The 19,865-nt window shown below is 35.4% G+C and overlaps 1 protein-coding gene and 1 long non-coding RNA gene across 4 annotated transcripts in view; one reads left to right on the top strand and one right to left on the bottom strand.

The window, feature by feature from the left end:
* Positions 1 to 19,865, top strand: part of CADM2 (cell adhesion molecule 2) — a 1,189,836-nt gene that overhangs the window by 872,564 nt on the left and 297,407 nt on the right. The window lies entirely within an intron of this gene.
* LOC145530922 (uncharacterized) overlaps positions 1 to 19,865 on the bottom strand; it is a 62,706-nt gene that overhangs the window by 27,307 nt on the left and 15,534 nt on the right. Inside the window, exons 5-6 of one of the 2 annotated variants that reach the window (XR_014072103.1) lie at positions 15,460 to 15,542; positions 13,623 to 13,714 (exon numbers count right to left, since the gene is read on the bottom strand). This is a non-coding gene — a long non-coding RNA (uncharacterized LOC145530922). Of the gene's footprint in view, positions 1 to 13,622; positions 13,715 to 15,287; positions 15,543 to 19,865 lie in introns of those variants that run through there. The other variant, XR_014072104.1, reaches the window with a different exon arrangement.

Below are 19,865 nucleotides of genomic sequence, written 5' to 3'. Positions count from 1 at the left end.
TGACTTTGGTGAGTTAGCTTTTCTTGACTGAAGACAATTCCAAGCGAATGACTCAGTTGAGAGTTGCTCAGTCATCCATTTGGTGGGGAACGAGTGCCTCAGGTGTGATGTGGGATCTGGCATGTGTGTGTTAATCACTTAGTCATGTCCGACTCTTTGTGACTTCATGGACTATAGCCCACCAGGCCCCTCTGTCCATGGGATTCTCCAGGCAAGAATACTGGAGTAGATTGTCATTTCCTTCTCCAGGGGATCTGGGATCTGGGGGTTGCCCATCAGTATCTGTTCTCCCTAGCTTACTTTAAGATAGAGAGTTGTTGGGCTTCTCTGGTAGCTCAGATGGTAAAGTATTTTGCACTGCAGGAGACCCAGGTTCAATGCTTGTATTGGGAAGATTCCCTGGAGAAGGGAATGTCTATCCACTACAGTCTTCTTGCGTGGAGAATTCCATGGATACAGGAATTTGGTGGGCCATGAGGTGGCAGAGTCGGACACCACTGAGCGACTAACACAGGGAGTTGTGAGTTAATAACCTCGGTTTTGAAGAATTACACAGTGAAAGGAGGAAGTCATCTTGATTTGGGTTGGAAAGATTGTTCAAATAACTAGTGTATAATTTAAAATTTTAACACTGGAAATCCTTTACACGTGCCAGTGAACCCAGGGACAAGTAATAGATGGTGGAAGAAGATAAGTCGTAGTCCAGTAGGAAACCCCACTTCATAAAGCAGATAGGTAGGAAAGTCTGTGACAAATGAAAAAAGAATCCTGTTAATAAACAGAGATGCCCTGGAGGCCCTTCACCGTTTGGCACCAGTTATATATCTTCTCCACTGTTGCTTTTTTGACACTACTCTGAATTTTTTCTTAAGCACTCATTGTTTACTGGAATGAACACTAATTTCACAAACAAGATATTTCTCATGCTGCATTTCTACCTCCTTTTCTCTGTTTCAAGTCCTCCCATCCTTCAAGTCCTGTCTCACTCCACATTTTCCCCCAAGGCTTCACTAATATCCTCTCTTCTTGAAACTCTTTCCTCCATTTCCTAGTCATTCAATGTATGCTCCTGTCTCTTTTCTTTATCCTTTCCTCTCATGTCCTTGACTATGATTCTTTTCTTATTTCTTTCTTTCTATAGATTCATAATCTACACGTCAGACTGGAGAATAACAGTTTCTGTCCAAAACTTTTCTTCAAAGAGCTTTACATTTGTTTCCTCTGTCCACACCTGTATCTTCTTTGCTGATGTTTCTTGGTGATCTTAGTCACTACATCCTTTGTCACAATTATTCTTTTTTGCCTTCCTTTCTCTACTATGCATTATGGGACTTGTCTTGCAAGAATTCTGTCCCCCTTTATTATATTTTAATAAGCATATTCTATGATTATGTAATTTTGATATAAATAGAGGGAAGTAACAAAAGAATAAAGCAACTTTATCATCTAGGGATATCTGCTATCATTATGTTGTTACTGTTGTTTCAGTGGCACAGTCGTGTCCGACTCTTTAAAACTCCATGGACTGCAGCACACCAGGCTTCCTTGTCCTTCACTATCTCCCAGAGTTTGTCCAAGTTCATGTCCATTGAGTTGGTGATGCTATCTAATCATTTCATTCTCTGCCTCCCTTTTCTCCTTTTGCATTCAATCGTTCCCAGAATCAGGGTCTTTTCCAATGAATTGGCTCTTCTCATCAGGTGGCCAAAGTATTGGAGCTTCAGCATCAGCATCGGTCCTTCCAGTGAATATTCGGGATTAATTTCCCTTAGGATTGACTGGATTAATCTCCTTGCTGTCCAAGGGACTCTCAAGAGTCTCCTTCAGCAACATAGTTTGAAAGCATCAGTTCTTCAGTGCTCAGCCGTCTTTATGCTCCAACTCTCATATCTGTACATTACTACTGGAAAGACCATAGTTTTGACTATATTGATCTTTGTCAGCAAAGTGATCCCTTTGCTCTTTAGTACACCGTCTAATCATTATGTTAGCATGTTTCTTTTCCTCTATATGCGTTATGTTAAAAATGCAATCCCAATTTTATGCCTAATTTGTATTTTTTGGCTAAATTTTTTAATTATTTTTCATATATTAAAAGTGCTTGTGAACATCATTTTTCTAGAAGAAAATAAAAGTGTTTGGGGATACACTATACAGTACTCCATTCTGAAATATAATTTAAAATGAAATAATAAGTAATAGGATTGAAAAATTCAAGTGATCAGTTAAAAAGTATTAATGATTATCAGTAATAAATGGAGTCATCAAAAGATAGGAAGTTTAAAACTACAAATAGAAAGACATCATGAATAAGCATGCTGTGTATAAGGAAAAAGTAGATAAAGAATTTGTTAAGCAGCTAGATGATAGCTTAATAGGGAAAAAAAGGAATAACTTTTATACATAAAATTGAGCAAGATGATCTGTGCTCAAAGTCAAATCTTTAGTGCCAAGAGGTACTTGTTATACAACCAAACCTAAAATTAGCATTTGAAAGACTTAACTACTTAATGAGGATTGTTTTACTGTGTGACATGCTTATTTGGTTGCGTATTCCTTATTCATTGAGAGAAGTATCAAAGCACCACAAATAGGGTCATTTCCAGAAAGGAATGTGAAAATAACACTTGTTCCTCTTAAACAGTTTGCAAGCCCAGAAATTATTAATAATAATCCCTTACATTTGTGTAGCAAAAGCCTTATAAAATCACTTTCATATTAATTATTGCCTTTTATGCTCACAACAAAACTGTAAAGCAGGTATTATAATTATTCTGTTTATAAATGAATAAACCAATGTCAGAGGAGTTAAATGATTTACTGAAGATGGCACTGTTAGCAAAGGATATCCAAAACTTAGCCTGATTCATTCTGTTTTGTTGTCATTGTTGTTATGTTTCTCTACTAATGTTAGGCAGGTAGGCTTTATTGAGTTGACAAAAAATGTCATATTTTTCTAACAAAGAAATTTCAATCTTAAATTCTTTATGCCTGTTTCCTCCTTGGTTGTTTGGTATATGTCCTGGTATATAGGAAAGCATATATTACTAAACTCACAAATGAAGTACATTAGTGTGTATGAAATTTTTCTCTGAAACAAAGCTGTTACACTTTTGTCTTCTGGCAATTACTGCTGAAAATAAGTCATAATCCTCCTGCCTCTTGTGAGAATTACCCAGTTGGATGATGCTAGAGTTTTAAAATACATTCTTAAAATATTAAACATTTCTAGCATCTGACTAACTGAGTGTTCATTAATGTTGCCTATGAGGCGATAAAGACATTCATTCTTCAGATATGTGTGTTTCTATTTCAGGATTTATTTTAATCTTCACAGCCCAATTATGCTTAACTGTCCTTCAGGTTTTTCCAAAACTTGAGTCCTAAACCTATCCACCATATCTATCATCTTCTTTCTCACCGTTTTAATTCAGTTGTCACATTATTTCTACATTCTTAGAAGCTTTTGATTTTTCTTCTAATTCTTTTATTTTGGTTTCTAGTGTTAAGATGCTGTTGATTACCTTTAAGTCAGATTTTAGTTCTTCAGTTGCTTTTTAAAATTTATTTGCACTTCTTTCTTATTTTACATATTTTCTTTTCATCCTATGGTTTTGATTTTTCATATCACTCTATTTATCATTCTTCTGTTTCATTGAGGCCATCTTCCTTGTTTCCTATTGAGTATATTGCTAAAAATTGTCATCTATAAAAGAGTTATTATTCATGATAAGACACTATCTATGCTTTTGCTTTGTTCATTCATTCACGAATAGTAAATTTTGTCCAACGTGTGCTTTGTGCTTTCCATTAGAGTTCTCAGATTGCCTTTGATTCCATTTTCTTTCAGCGTGAATATTGGATGAATATCCTTTTTATCCAAACAAAATTGGAAAAAATATACACAGCTCCTGAACCAGTTGATGGTATCTAGTTGGCATATAAGTATTAATACATTAGACCTGTTAGGTTAAGATGTGGTCTTCTTCAACTCTTAGAGTCTTTTTGCTTGATACTCTGAATGTTGGAAGTACTATTATGAACTAGTAGTACATAACAATAAGGGAAATTTTTGAATTGTGTCTATTTTATTTTAAAATGTTGGTATTTCCTTCCTGATTTTGCAAGCAACTACCAATTCCCCATCTAACCAGCTGTATAAATATTGTACCTAGAGCATGTATGCTGTTGGTATGGTAAACATACAAGTTATTGTCCAAAAAAGGAAGATGTGAGAGTGAAAAGGCCCCTATTAATATCCATGCCAGGGAACCAACATGTACGAGAATTATCCCAGGCTAACTGGGAAGTATATTCACCCTAATTCTAGGGTGTTTCAGTTGGATCTAGAAGAGGCACTACTCCAAGAATGAGGTAGCTGGTTCTGTTAGTGTTCTGTGACATGAAATGGGAGTTGCCACGTAGTAGAAGAATGGACACTAAGTGTTCAGTGTCTCAGACACTGTACTTTGGGAGCAAAGAAAAACTCTTTGGAAGTTTCAGTTTTGTAATTCTAGAAGTTTGCTCCTATAATTGCATAAGATTGGAAGCTAGCAATTAATCATCTCAGTTCAGTTTTCTTGACCTGGTAATTCATAGATGTTTTCCTGAAATGCTTGTGATACATTGATGAGTCTCACTGTCCAGTTTTACCTTGAGTATTCATTGTGTATGTGTGTGGTTCTGTAATTAATTTTTGGCATGATGGAAGAAAGTGAGTTCAGCTGTGCCAGCAAGATTTTATATAAATTTCTGTTTCTGCTTCATTCAGTTTGGTAATATCTGTATGTGTTAAAATCTACTCCATACTCTCTTTACGTATTACACTTAAATGTGTTCCTTTTCTCCCATCATTTTTGCTGTAGATTAGCAACTCTTAGAGAATATGGAGCAACCAATGGATTCAATAAATATTTATATGTATATTCTTTCTATATAAATATTTATATATTTAGCATATCATATTTTTAACTTGCTTGGAAATTCAACACTCTACTCCAATAAATAGGTGTCAAATGTTTTACTGCTAGTAACAAAGTATGAACCTTAAAGGGAATATTCACTAAGTATCATATTTAGTTCTGTTAGTGGCCACCTTTAAACTTAATCTAGTGATTTAGATACATTATCTGATTCATCTTGATGTACTCTTAACTTCTTAATGGCTGACTGCGTTAATGCTGAGCATGAGCCAGTAGGGCACTGCTTTCAATGTATGAATACCTGGATGGCTGCTTCAAAGGTACTTAGTGAACGATTAAAGTCTGTTTAAGCAAGAGAGGTTTCAAAATGTAAAATAATGATCTAGCTCTAAATCATATGCTTAATTGTATACTAAGATGCATCCATGCCTATTTTTTTTAATAAATTTATTTATTTTAGTTGGGGTAATTACTTTACAATATTGTAGTGGTTTTTGCCATACATTGACATGAATCAGCCATGGATTTACATGTGTTCCCCATCCTGAACCTCCCTCCCACCTCCCTCCCCATCCCATCCCTCTGGGTCATCCCATTGCCCCAGCCCTGACGTTTGTCTCATGCATCGAACCTGGAATGGTGTTCTGTTTCACATATGATAATATACATGTTTCAATGCTATTCTCTCAGAACGTCCCACCCTCATCTTCTCCCTCAGAGTCCATAAGACTGTTCTATGCATCTGCATCTCTTATTCTGTCTCGCATACAGGGTTATCGTTACCATTTTTCAAATTCCATATATATATGCGTTAGTATACTGTATTGGTGTTTTTTTTTCTGGCTTACTTCACTCTGTATAATGGGCTCCAGTTTCATCCATCTCATTAGAACTGATTCAAATGTATTCTTTTTAATGGCTGAGTAATATTCCATTGTGTATATGTACCACTGCTTCCTTATCCATTCGTCTGCTGATGGACATCTAGGTTGCTTCCATGTCCTGGCTATTGTAAACAGTGCTGCGATGAACATTGGGTTACACGCGTCTCTTTCAATTCTGGTTTCCTCGGTGTGTATGCCCAGCAGTGGGATTGCTGGGTCATATGGCAGTTCTATTCCCAATTTTTTAAGGCCTCTCCACACTGTTCTCCATAGTGGCTGTACTAGTTTGCATTCCCACCAACAGTGTAAGAGGGTTCCCTTTTCTCCACACCCTCTCCAGCATTTATTGCTTGTAGACTTTTGGATAGCAGCCATTCTGACTGGCGTGAAATGGTACCTCATTGTGGTTTTGATTTGCATTCCTCTAATAATGAGTGATGTTGAGCATCTTTTCATGTGTTTGTTAGCCATCTGTATGTCTTGTTTGGAGAAATGTCTGTTTAGTTCTTTGGCCCATTTTTTGATTGGGTCGTTTATTTTTCTGGAATTCAGCTGCAGGAGTTGCTTGTATATTTTTGAGATTAATTGTTTGTCTGTTGCTTCGTTTGCTATTATTTTCTCCCATTCTGAAGGCTGTCTTTTCACCTTGCTTATAGTTTCCTTTGTTGTGCAAAAGCTTTTAATTTTAATTAGGTCCCATTTGTTTATTTTTGCTTTTATTTCCAGTATTCTGGGAGGTGGGTCATGGAGGATCCTGCTGTGATTTATGTCAGAGAGTGTTTTGCCTATGTTTTCCTCTAGGAGTTTTATAGTTTCTGGTCTTATTTTTAGATCTTTAATCCATTTTGAGTTTATTTTTGTGTATGGTGTTAGAAAGTGTGCATCCATGCCTATTTTTATTGATGAGAAGGAATGACAGTTGCAGAGTAGCCACAATATTAGTTTTCTGTCAGTAAATTTGTTGCAGCTGTTGGGACTATGATGATCTCTTATTTCATCAACTGATGTGTATGTAATCTTCTCTGTAGCAGATGTCATTTCATCCAGTAGAATGGGGCAACTTACATGACCTTGTAGTACTTCCACTTTCCCCCAAACCTGCAAGTGGCATTACAGAAACAGTTTTAACACTTCAACTTTTGCATGCACAGAAAAGCCTCTGGCCTCATTTCAAAACAAATTAGAAGAAAATAGCCGCACGCGCCTTTCCCTCTTTATCTGTGTTGCCTCCAGAAGTGTCACCAAAAATAAAACATATAAGACATAGGTAGTAGATCTGTGTGGTTTGAAAAGTGGTCAAAACAGATGTTATTTTTAGAATACTAAACTGATACATCTTTTCTAGTCTTTCATATTTGGTTCTTTCATTAAAAATAGTTTTAAATAATGCAAGGTGCAAAGTCTTTTTTTATTTCATTGATTATAATTTATTATTGCCCAGAGGATCATGCATCTTTTTGTTTTGTTTTGTTTTCAGTGCTTCTTTCTTGTATAGCTTCTATGATAATTCATCAATTAAAATTTATACTTATTCATTTACCATGAGATAGGTCATTAACAACTGATTTTCAGGTAATATGGATATATATTATCACCGAGGTAAATAAATCTATTTAATATGTCATTTAAACCCTTAAATCCTCATTTTTGAGAAGTGAAACATAGGATGAGAGCTGTTTAGTATTTGAGTAATATGCCATAATAACTGGTTTCATTCAAGGTCACAAGAGAAAAATTGTGTTTGTGGCTTGCTTTTTCTTCTTATTCTTTTTTCTTTTCTTTTCCTAACTTGGAGCAACCAGTATTTGGCCAAACTTCTTGGCCAAGTTGTTAACATACATAAAAAGAATCACTATTAAAATGTAACATGCATATTTTAAAATTATCTTAGCTCCTAGATTGAAAATTATTTCTAGATATCTACATGCTATGGAAACTAGGAGGTTATTTATAAATATATATATATATACACACATATATATATATAGTATATTGTATTTAAGTAAGTAATCTTCCAGTTTCCATGTATACGTGTATGAGTATATATATGTATAAATGTGTGTGTATATATATAAACTGTTTTTCTGGTCCACATAATGCTGTGATACCACTGATTCTTACAAAAGTTATGTAAAAATACTTTACTAGGACAATACTGTATGTTCTGTGCTTAATTTTTTCTTCTAGATGTTTTATATATCAATTTGATATTTCACATGTTATTAAGAACTACCTCTTTATTTCATTTTAGTAGACAACAATGCTTGGTTTTGTTTGATTTCCTCCTATAAGTTAAAAAAAAAAAGCAGCAGTATTTTGTGACATCTACATTGCAGTGCCCAGACTACAATGAGAAGAAGAGAGAGAGAGAGAAAAAAAAGTAGCAATTAGCTTTGTTTGATATTTTGCTGTTAGAACATAAAATATTGATGGCTCAATTAAAAATATGAGCTCAAATGAAAAGTATTTGCTCACTGAAAATTTATATGTGATTCATAAAAAAAGACAGCTTTTCTACAGCCTCTTTCAATGGGATGTTGTAGAAAGAGGATACTGGACTGGGAAGCTGGAAATTCAGGCCTCTGCCAGCTCTCCCAGTAACTAGCTGTGCCATGATGGCAATCACTGCACCTCTGGAGGCCTGAGTGTTCTCGTTTGGAATATGACAAAATAAAACTGAACAATCTCTAATGTCACTGCTAGATGAAAACCCAACGTTATGTGCTTATTTGGAAAAGAGGCTAAGATTTCAAGTTATCTTCACACTGTTGTACAAACCACTAAAATGAAGCTCCAAATATAATAATTTTATACAGTAGTAAGATGAAACATGAAGACTGCTTTATGATCGTTGTTCTAGAAATATGTGAAAATCGTAGCCAGGTAAAAGTAGCAAGAGTATGGCAGATAATGGGAAACATGAAATCACTGAACTGTAATATCTGGAGTATCTTTTCTAGTTCTTTATTTTCTACTAAATGATATTATTCCCTTCTTGTCGATACTCTCATTCAAAACCAGCAAATGGCTTTCCACCCCTCTAAATCTAGGCGTGTTTTTCCATACACTTTGATAATTTGTTGCATAGCAAGGGCAGGGATACAGTGTTCTTAATTTTGCAGTGGAGTAAAGTACTATTTGGACTTCAGGTCTGTGATAGATGTGCTCCATTATAGATGTCATTTACAGTATGTTCCTCTATGGCTCTGCTAACCCTTTTCTCATACAGAGTAAGATAGTCCTGTTATTTTTATGAATTAGAAAACAATAGTTCTTCTAGTGAAGGTGTGTGAGCCCTGAAAGTGAGCACTTTATCAATCTACATTAGACCCTAAGCATTTTGTTCAGTGAAGCATAGACTACAGTTCATTGGTTCAGTAACATTAAATAATTATCATGTTAGAATAATAGCACTTCCTGAACTTCTTAAACTCATTGGTCAGTCCATGAATCAATCCATATCGTTCTTTAGAGAAGTGGGGTAAAAATTAATGTTTATATGGATGCATTAGGAGAATATGGTTTTACTAACTGAAGTTTGAATGAGCCGAAAATATTCTCAAGGAATATACTAGAATTTAGTATTTTTGTGTTGTCTGGCTAGGGGAAACATAGCTTATAAAGATTACAAGCTTATAGCTTATTTAAAAAAAAACATGGTTTATAAAGCAATGTAAGCTATTTGAATAAAATATATATCTGCCTGAATTTTTCATACTTATATTTTTAGTGTGGCCTTAGGTTTGGATTCTACACATACATGTTACATGCTTTTAAATATTATGCATATTTTTGAAGGAAATGTTTGGGGAAAATGAAGAGAGGTAGATGAGAATGAATAAAAGAATCAGAAAGGGCTCTTCCTTGTCCAGTAAATATTCAAAAGAACTGGAGAACGGGTCAGAAATTTATGCCATGCTGATAGAATTATGTCCTAAAAGCATTTTTTTCTCTAAAATGAAATATCTCTTTCTTCATGTTCTATCTATCTGGATAGTGGATCTATAACGAGCTGAAGAAGGGATTTTGATCTTTCCTAAGAGTGTTTTGTCAATGATCAGAAAGAACTAGTTCAATTTCTTTCCAAGTTGAACCAAAATGTCAAAAATCAAGAAAGGTGAAGTTTTTTCAGCAAAGGGGTAGTAAATGCACTAAACCTTCACAAGTTGGTATAGTATTGCATTTTATTTTTTGGTATATGTGTAAAATGCATTGATAAAAGGATCTGTGCACCTCTGACAGTATTGGAGGCAAGTGGAAATATCATGGTGAGAGAATGAAGTTGAGGTTAGCAAGATCATTCCTATCCAAAGCATTTATGAAACATGAAACAAGTTGGACCAGTTTTAAACCTGTGCAAGTAAAGCACATATATTCATATGTAAAAAGAGAAATTTCATAGTGTTAACTGAACTTTTTTCTTCAGTAAGTCTCTTTCCAATCATTTTTGGGTTTGATATTTTGCCTTTGTTAAAATTTTCTTTAATTTACTTAAATCTATATTTAAGTGATATATGTGGAAAGCATGTATACACTGTCTTTGTCTCATATTAATATGTGTTTATCTAAGAAAAATTAATGGAATACCTAAGTTCTTAAATTTAAACCATGAATGAAGACACAGATTTTCTTTCAGAAACAAAGGACATTTGTATATTTCTAATTCAGTTTCCTATCTTTTGGTACTGGTGACTAAGTTGATACTTAGCAACTAAGTATAGCCCCAGGTATATTTACCTACATTTCCCCCCCTTTGGTATCCAGTGGACTGGCATTTGTTGTTGTTTAGTCACTAAGCCATGTCTGACTCTTCTGTGACTCCATGAAATGTAGCCCACAGACTCCTCTGTCCTTGGGATTTTCCAGGCAAGAATACTGGAATGGGTTGCTTGTTCCTTCTCTAGGGTATCTTCCCAACTGAGGGATTGAACCATGTCTTTGCATAGGCGGATTCTTTACCACTGAGCCACCAATGTAGCCAATTTTTTTTTTCTTGTCATACTGTCCAGTATGCAGATCTTAGTTCCCTTACCAGGGATCAAACCCATGTTCCTTTCATTGGAGGCATGAAATATTAACCTCTGGACCACCAGGGAAAGGACCACTGACATATCCAGTGGTTAAATAAGAAACTTAGTTTAAGAGAGGAGGATACTGGGCAGACCTTAAAATACAAGGTGCTATTGAATGTCAACAAGTATCTACCTGCATTGCACTTCTATCTTGTCTAGTGTGTGCATACATGCTTAGTCTATCAGTCATGTCCAACTGTTTGTCACCCCATGGACTGTAGCCCACAAGGCTCTTCTGTCCTTGGGATTTTCCAGGCAAGAATACTGGAGTGGGTTGCCAGTTCCTTCTCAAGGGTATCTTCCTGATGCAGGGATTGAACACACATCTCCTGCATCTCTTGGTATTGCAGATGGATTCTTTCCTGTTGAGTCATTGGGGAAGTCACCTTATTCTAGTTTAGAGTCCAGATTTTCATTTTTCTCTTACATTTTATGAGTGCAGTCTTTATTGTTTAGCAGTTGAAGTCTCCTTTTGATCTGTTTTCATTCCCAGTTTTATTCATTCTTCATCCCAAATTTTTATCTTTGTTTTTGTTTCCATCTGAACATGTGTTCTTTTTGTTGGATGAATCCCTCATAAATATATTTATTAGGCAATGCTATGACAAATAGACCCCAGGTTGTAGGATGATTTAAACACATATTCAAGGTGCTTTTTTTCTTGCTCACTTGTTGATCTAAGCTGAGTGTTCCTGATCTGAGGTGCTCAGAAAGATTGAGAGGAACAGAAGAAACTGGCTACCAATGGCTTTGTCATCTTCTAAAAAAAAAAAAAGAAAAGAAAGAAAGAAATCTCTTAGATTGTCATCCCAGTCAGCTGGAAAGAGAAAGGCGAGAAGGAGGGGAGAACACAGCAGAATGCTGTAAGACTATTTAGTGGATCAAGCCTACAGAATAATTCCACTGGTCACAATCCTTTGCTCTTTCCCCGTTTGATCACATTTAATTGAAAACTAGGATGGGCAATGCAGTCCTCTGTAAGAATAGAAAGGGAGGAGGAACATTAATTTCTCTGCACAAGAAATGACACTAAGTGCTGCTTTTAGTCCACTTAATCTTGCCAAAAACACACCTATATCCCAAATCTATATTTTCGAATGAGAAAAATGATCACTAAAGGCTTTTGTTTCTGTATATAATATAGCAATATATTTTTTAACTTTAAAGATTAAATGTGTTTTTGTTTTAATTACTTCAGTTCAGTTGCTCAGTCATGTCTGACTCTTTGTGACCCCATGAACTGGAGTACGACAGGCCTCCCTATCCATCACCAACTGCCGGAGTCCACCCAGACCCATGTCCATCGAGTCGGTGATGCCATCCAACCATCTTATCCTCTGTCATCCCCTTCTCCTCCTGCCCGCCATCTTTCCCATCATCAGGGTCTTTTCAAATGAGTAAGCTCTTCCCATCAGGTGGCCAAAGTATTGGAGTTTCAGCTTCAACATCAGTCCTTCCAATGAACATCCAGGACTGATCTGCTTTAGGATGGACTGGTTGGATCTCCTTGCAGTCCAAGGGACTCTCAAGAGTCTTCTCCAACACCACAGTTCAAAAGCATCAATTCTTTGGTGCTCAGCTTTCTTTATAGTCCAACTCTCACATCCATACATGACTACTGGAATAAACCATAACCTTGACTAGATGGACCTTTGTAGACAAAGCAATGTCTCTGCTTTGTAATATGCTGTCTAGGTTGGTCATAACTTTCCTTTCAAGAAGCAAGTGTCTTTTAATTTCACGGCTGCAATCACCATCTGCAGTGATTTTTGGAGCCCAAAAATTAAAGTCAGCTACCGTTTCCACTGTTTCCCCATCTATTTGCCATGAAGTGGTGGGAACGGATGCCATGATCTTAGTTTTCTAAATGTTGAGTTTTAAGGCAACTTTGTCACTCTCCTCTTTGACTTTCATCAAGAGGCTTTTTAGTTCTTCTTCGGTTTCTGCCTTAAGGGTGGTGTCATCTGCATATCTGAGGTTATTGATATTTCTCCCAGCAATCTTGAGTCCAGCTTGTGTTTCTTCCAGCCCAGCGTTTCTCATGATGTACTCTGAATATAAGTTAAATAAGCAGGGTGACAATATACAGCCTTGACGTACTCCTTTTCTTATTTGGAACCAGTCTGTTCCATGTCCAGTTCTAACTGTTGCTTCCTGACATGCATACAGGTTTCTCAAGAGGCAGGTCTGGTGGTCTGCTATTCCCATCTCGTTCAGAATTTTCCACAGTTTATTTTGATCTACACAGTCAAAGGCTTTAGGATAGTCAATAAAGCAGAAATAGATGTTTTTTCTGAAACTCTCTTGCTTTGGGGACTTAATTAGCAATTCACATTTTGTATCCAACTTTATTATTTTCAGGTACATTTATGAGTGAGATTTGTCCACTCATATAGAATATCTTTCAGAAAAAGACTGGAGACTGCTGTGTATGGGCTTAATGTCCTTGATTTTCTCATACTTTGAGTTAAATGAATGCTAGGATCCATTTCAATCTCTATCATTCTTGATACCTAACATTAAGAAAGATGCATTATTCATGGTAAGCACTAAAATGGTGTGTATGAATATGTATCAAATGAACAAAATACTAAAAGTTGATAAAATGCAATTTATCTTAAGTAATAACTGTATTATTAACATCTATGAACTGGATATTTCCCTTTTAAAGGGATGACGTTATACCTAGCCAAAAAAAGCGTAGCATTAGTTTCTGAGGTGATGCTTCTTGTTTTGAAAGTTACCTTGTATTTGTGGAACTTGTCTTTGATTATTCTTGGTGCATAGCTTTTGCAGTCTCATTACATTCTTTGTCTGTGTTATCAGCCTTACACCACTATTTTTCTCCAAAAAAGAAAAAGAAATTTTATGTCTCTATTTGAAAATATACCAGAGAATCTATTAATAAGAAGAAACTTGATAGGCATTGTCTGTCAACAAACAAATGTATAGTCTCCTAGTTTAGACAGACAAAAGAAAATATTCAGTTGATTCTATATGCATATGGATGTTTTAAATTTAATGTGAGTAGCATGAAGATATTTTATACAGTGTCATTCACAGTGAAATTTCTTGTCATAAGAAAGAAGAAATTTATAACAGAAAAGCAACTATTTTCACTAGTTTAAAGATTTTATAAAACATTTATATATGTTTGTATGGATACCATATGCAAAACAGCATACACTAAGATTCATTTTAATATAAAAATATTGAGGAAGTGATTTTCACTTTTAAAAACAGCTCCGATGTATATTTTATTTAATGCTCATTCTTTGTTACCTTCAGTTGCAAAAATAACACCTTTATGAAACATTTGTACCAATCTTTTGAAACCGGACAGGTTACTGCTTTTTTAGTACTATGAAAAATTAAAGTTTTCTTTAAAACTTCATTTTTAATCTTTATTTTCCTGAAAGACAGTGAAGACTACCATTCTAATAGATCATCTTATTAAAGTTAGACATAAAATCATGTTGTACAATAACTTTGGGTTACATTAGAAACTACTGTCAAGACTAAGAAGACTATGAAAAACCTTGGAAAATAGCTGGGTTGTATAGTTTAAATTTGATAGTCAGTAGGGCTTCCCTGGTGGCTTAGATGTAAACAATATGCCTGCAATGAGGAAACCCTGGTTCTATCCCTGGGTCAGGATGGTCCTCTGGAGAAGGGAATGGCAACCTACTCCACTATTCTTGCCTAGAGAATGCCATGGACAGAGAAGCCTGGCAGGCTAGACAGTCCATGAGGTCACAGAGAGTTGAGCATGACTGAGAGACTAACATCCAACAGGCCTACCAGCCTTAGTATTATAAATCTTCATGGTATTCAAAAATGATTTAAGAAGCTTCTATTCAATTTTTCTGCATGTTTTGCTAAATTATTGCCACTCAGTTGAACTTAGAAAATATACTATGTACACATATATAATTTTATACATGCACCTAAGCACAGACACACACCCCCATAATGATGAAGATAAATCCTTCACTATAGAAATTCCATCACATGATTCTAATGAACCTACATCAAAACTGAGTATAAACAAACTCAAATTTAGAAATAAACAGCACGTTTAACAGTCATGTACTTATGGAGGCATCTATATAGAGCAGGGCTTCCCTAGTGGCTCAGATAGTAAAGAATATGCCTGCAAAGCAAGAGACCCAAGTTCGATCCCTGGGTTGAGAAGATCATCTGGAGAAGGGAATGGCAACCGACTCCAATATTCTTGCCTGGAGAAGCCCATGGACCGAGAAACCCGGCAGGCTATAGTCCATGGGGTCGCAAAGAGTTGGACACGACTGAGTGACTAACACATTCACTTTCACACTATACAGATCAGTAAGGAAGTTTAGTGCCAAATATTGTTGAGACCCAAAACTTCAAATGCTTATTCACCAAAATTGCTTTGTAAACTTTATAATTATTTCAAATCTTAAAGAGGAGTACCTTTACATTTTTTCAAAACAATTAAGATCATCCTATATAAAAGGTTTTTCACAATATAATAGTATAATGGCATTACTACAGTTCCTATTGGTTCTATTAATTCAGGGACTTATAATATCTTAGTACCTGGCTCAGGTCTTGAATACGTAGTTTAAAAAATATGCATAGCATTCAACAGACTGTGATGATTATATTGTAGCTTTATAAACCTGAAAAACAAAATCCATTCAGAATGCATTACTAAGATAATCATTTTCATTCAGAATTTTATAAACTGTTTTTTCTGTTTATCTATGCTGACTTGTGTTCTTTAACGCCTAGATATTATTGCTTCCTGCAAATTCATCTCTGTAATATAGATTCAGTGATACACTAGGTGAATTTGTCTATTACATGATTACTAGAAGTTGATCTTCCATTATTTCAGTTATAAGCAGTCTGATGCAATAAACTCACTCACTGACATGCAAAACGAATTATGCTCTCATTTATGAGAAAACCATGCTCCAACACACAGTTACTATTCAGATAAATCCATTCATGTCTACATGTTATTAGGTACTAAATTACCTTTAAAATAATTCAGTAATTTAAAAAGTAGAAGATTTTTATTAAAGGATTTTTAAAGCAAAAGAAGAAATGTAATTTTACTACAGGCAACAATTTCTAACATGAATTCACTGATCTAGAAAATTACTTTAATGCACATATCAATATACAGGCCAGTTTCTTATATTTCAGTAATTTTTAAAAAATCTACGAACTCCTTTTTGGAATGTGATGAAAATATATGAGAGCTTTTCATAGTAAAATAATAATTATGCATTCATTATTTTATCTCAGTAAAATAAAAATATAGGCTTTTACTTAATTAAAAATTAGTAAATATTTTTAAATGGCAAAAGAATCACTCTATGTTTACTGTAATCTTCTTATATTAAAAAAAATTAAATATGTTGATAGAAAAATATATCTTCCACTTTATTATGGTAAAAAGACTTGGTAGCCACTTAAGAGTTGAAAATAGGGACATTGCAAACTTTAGAACATGGGAGAGAAAGAAAGTCATGGGAAAAATGAAAACAAATGCTCTTATATTAAATATCTCTACTTGGATGTCTCCAATTCATGTACAATATTAAACTCAAATAATCACTTTATTTTTAATATTTTATAACTTCATGCCTATCATAATGTTTGCCATACAGTGGACACTGAATAAATTGGTTCTTAATAGAGAGTTGAATAGAAAATTATTTCATAAAAGACCTAGTTTGAAATTTGTATCACGTCATTCCCTGTTTACTTGTAGCTGTTCACATATTATTTATCTTAATTTATATTGATGATGACAATAATATACACCTGTATGTTAATTATACTCTTTTATTATAAGGAAATATATTTTTTTTCATTAGCAAATACTGTTTCAACAAAAATGGTAAATTCTTTTTAACAAAATATTTGATTTCTAATAGCTTATATAAACACTCATTGGTAATTGCTGCAACTTTCTGATCATAGTGATTTTATCTATTTAACCGAAGATTTCCACATTGAACTGTAAATACGAATCACAAATAGCTATAGTTATATAGTAAGTATTTGAAATCCAGGCTGTATCTCTGATATGCCTAAAAGTTCTGCTAAATAATATGATTTGATTTTATATGGTCTTTGAATCACAATTTAATTCATTCCTGTTTATTTGTTTTTCTGGTATATATCAAGTTATACGTTATTTATTCATGTTTCCCTTTAAACTATCTCAAATTCATTGCTTCTTAAATTTCCAAAATGTACATAAATATACATATATTTCTTTCTCTTTCATCTATTTATGCAAATCTTTCATTTTATATTTCATCATTATCATTTTCATAAGCAATTGTCATTCTACAATTTATGTTATTTAGTGTAAGTGTCTAAACTCAGTGTTGAGTAAGAATTTTATCTCAAAGTATCTAACTTAGAGGCAAATCAGTTTGTAGAATGGTTTTATAAATGTTCCAGTCTGGGTAGAAGCCAGTCTGGGTCATGCAGAAATGATGAACAACCTTTGTGAGGAAAACTTTGAAATCAAAGTGGATGAACTCAACAATGTTATATCCTATCTCATTTTAATATGCATACCCTGTAGTTGCATACACAGGATTGTGTGTTTCTATCATATGTGTAAAGAAAATCAGATAGAAGTTGTACATATGTTAGAATTATTAGTCAGTGAGAAACTGTATTTTCTTATGTTTTCTGTTAGATTTCTGGGTTTTTTTTTTTAAGATTTATTTATTTATTTTTGGCTGTGTTGGGTCTCTGTTGCTGTGTGTAGGCTTTCTCTGGTTGTAGCAAGCGTGGGGCTTCTCTTCACTGTGACGCATGGGCTGCTCACTGTTGTGGCCTCTCTTGTTGAAGAGCAGGGGGTCTAGGCCTGTGAGCTCAGTAGTTGTGGCACCCAGGCCTAGTTGCTTCGTGGCATGTGGAATCCTCCTCGATCAGGGATTGAACCTGTGTCCGCTGCATTGGCAAGTGGACTCTCAACCACTGCACCACTAGGGAAATCCAGATTTCTTTAACTACTCATTTCTTAAGAATGAAAGGAATTAGTATAATATCTGGTTAATAATTATTAGACTGGTAAAGATGTAAATAACAAAGTAACATCTAATGGACTGATAGCATTTGACTCCTACAAGAGACTGAGCCAGTCCTGCCTGCCTGTGAATGTTTGAGAGTTTCCTGCGCAGGCATGGATCAGCAGTGGCCTGCTGCGGGGACAGGAGCACTGGAAGCAGCCATCTTGGGAGGCACAGTGTGTTGGCATAAGTCCTCTTGGAGAGGATTACCATTAGCCCTATGATAGAGACTGCAGAATCCAGGACTGAGCTGCCTCACACCAAACTACAAGGAGAGAGCACAGCCCCATTGATCAGCAGAAACATGGATTGAAGATTTACTGAGCATGGTCTTACCCACCAGAGCAAGACCCAGTTATCCTCACAGTCAGTCCCTCCCATCAGGAAGCTTGCACAAGCCTCTCATCCTTATCTATCAGAAGAGAGACAGAAGAAGCAAGAATTACAGTCCTATGGCCTTCAGAATGAAAACAACAATCACAGAAAACAGTGAAAATAAGCGCATGGATCACAGCCTTGTGTAACTCGTGAAGCCATGAGCCATCCCATGCAGGGCCACCAAGACAGACAGGTCATGGTGGAGAGTTCTGACAAAACGTGGCCCACTGGAGAAAGGAAAGGCAAACCACTTCAGTATTCTTACCTTGAGGACCCCATGAATCATATGAAAAGGCAAAAAGATATGAAACTGGAAGATCAGCCTCCCAGGTCAGTTAATGTCCAATATGCTACTGGGAAAGAACAGAGAAATAGCTCCACAAAGAATGAAGAGTCTGAACCAAAGCAGAAATGACACCCAGTTGTGGAAGTATCTGGTGGTGAAAGTAATGTCTGATGCTATAAAGAACAGCATTGCATAGGAACCTAAAATATTTGGTCCATGAATCAAGGTGAATTGGATGTGGTCAAACAAGAGACAGCAAGAATGAACACTGATATTTTAGGAATCAGTGAACTAAAATGAACAGGAATGGGCAATTTAATTCAGATGACCATTATATCTACTACTGTGGGCAAAAATCCCTTAGAAGGAATGGTGTAGCCCAGCCCTCATAGACAACAAAAGATCCTGAAATGCAGTACTTAGGTACAATCTCAAAAAATGACAGAACTATATTGGTTTGTTTCCAGGACAAACCATTCAATATCACGGTCATCACAATAATCCAAGTATATACCCCAACCACTAATGCTGAAGAAGTTGAAATTGAATGCTTATATAAAGACCTACAAGACTTTCTATAACTAACACCATCTTAACACCTTATAAGGGATTGGAATGCAAAAGTAGGAAGTCAAGAGATACCTGGAGGAACAAGCAAGTTTGGCCTTGGGGTACAAATGCAGGGCAAAGGCTAATAGAGTTCTGAAAAGAGGATGCACTGGCCATAGCAAATACTGTCTTCCAAAAACAGGAGATGAATCTACACAAGGACATCACCAGATGCTCAATACTGAAATCAGATCGATTATATCCTTTGCCGCCAAAGATGAAGAAGCTCTATCAAAGTCAGCAAAAACAAGACCTGGATCTGACTGTGTCTCAGATCATGAGCTCCTTATTGGAAAATTCAGACTTAAATGGAAGAAAGTAAAGAAAACTACTAGATCATTCAGATATGACCTAAATTGAATCCCTTATGATTATACAGTGGAAGTGACAAATAGGTTCAAGGGATTAGATTCGATAGACTATGTAAAGAACTACGGACAGATTCATAACATTGTATAGGAAGGGGTGACCAAAATTATCCCCAAGAATAAGAAATGCAAGGAGGCAAAGTGCTTGTCTAAGGAGGCTTTACAAATAGCTGAGAAAAGGAGAGAGGTGAAAAGCAAAGGATAAAGGCAAAGATATACCCAGCTGAATGCAGAGATACAAAAAATAGCAAGGAGAGA

Source organism: Giraffa tippelskirchi, chromosome 2, assembly GCF_054371585.1.
Source record: "Giraffa tippelskirchi isolate mGirTip1 chromosome 2, T2T-mGirTip1v1.2.pri, whole genome shotgun sequence".
Taxonomy (NCBI): Eukaryota; Metazoa; Chordata; class Mammalia; order Artiodactyla; family Giraffidae; genus Giraffa; species Giraffa tippelskirchi.
Note: the sequence above shows the minus strand (reverse complement) of the source record. Positions and strands in the feature narration are given on the sequence as shown.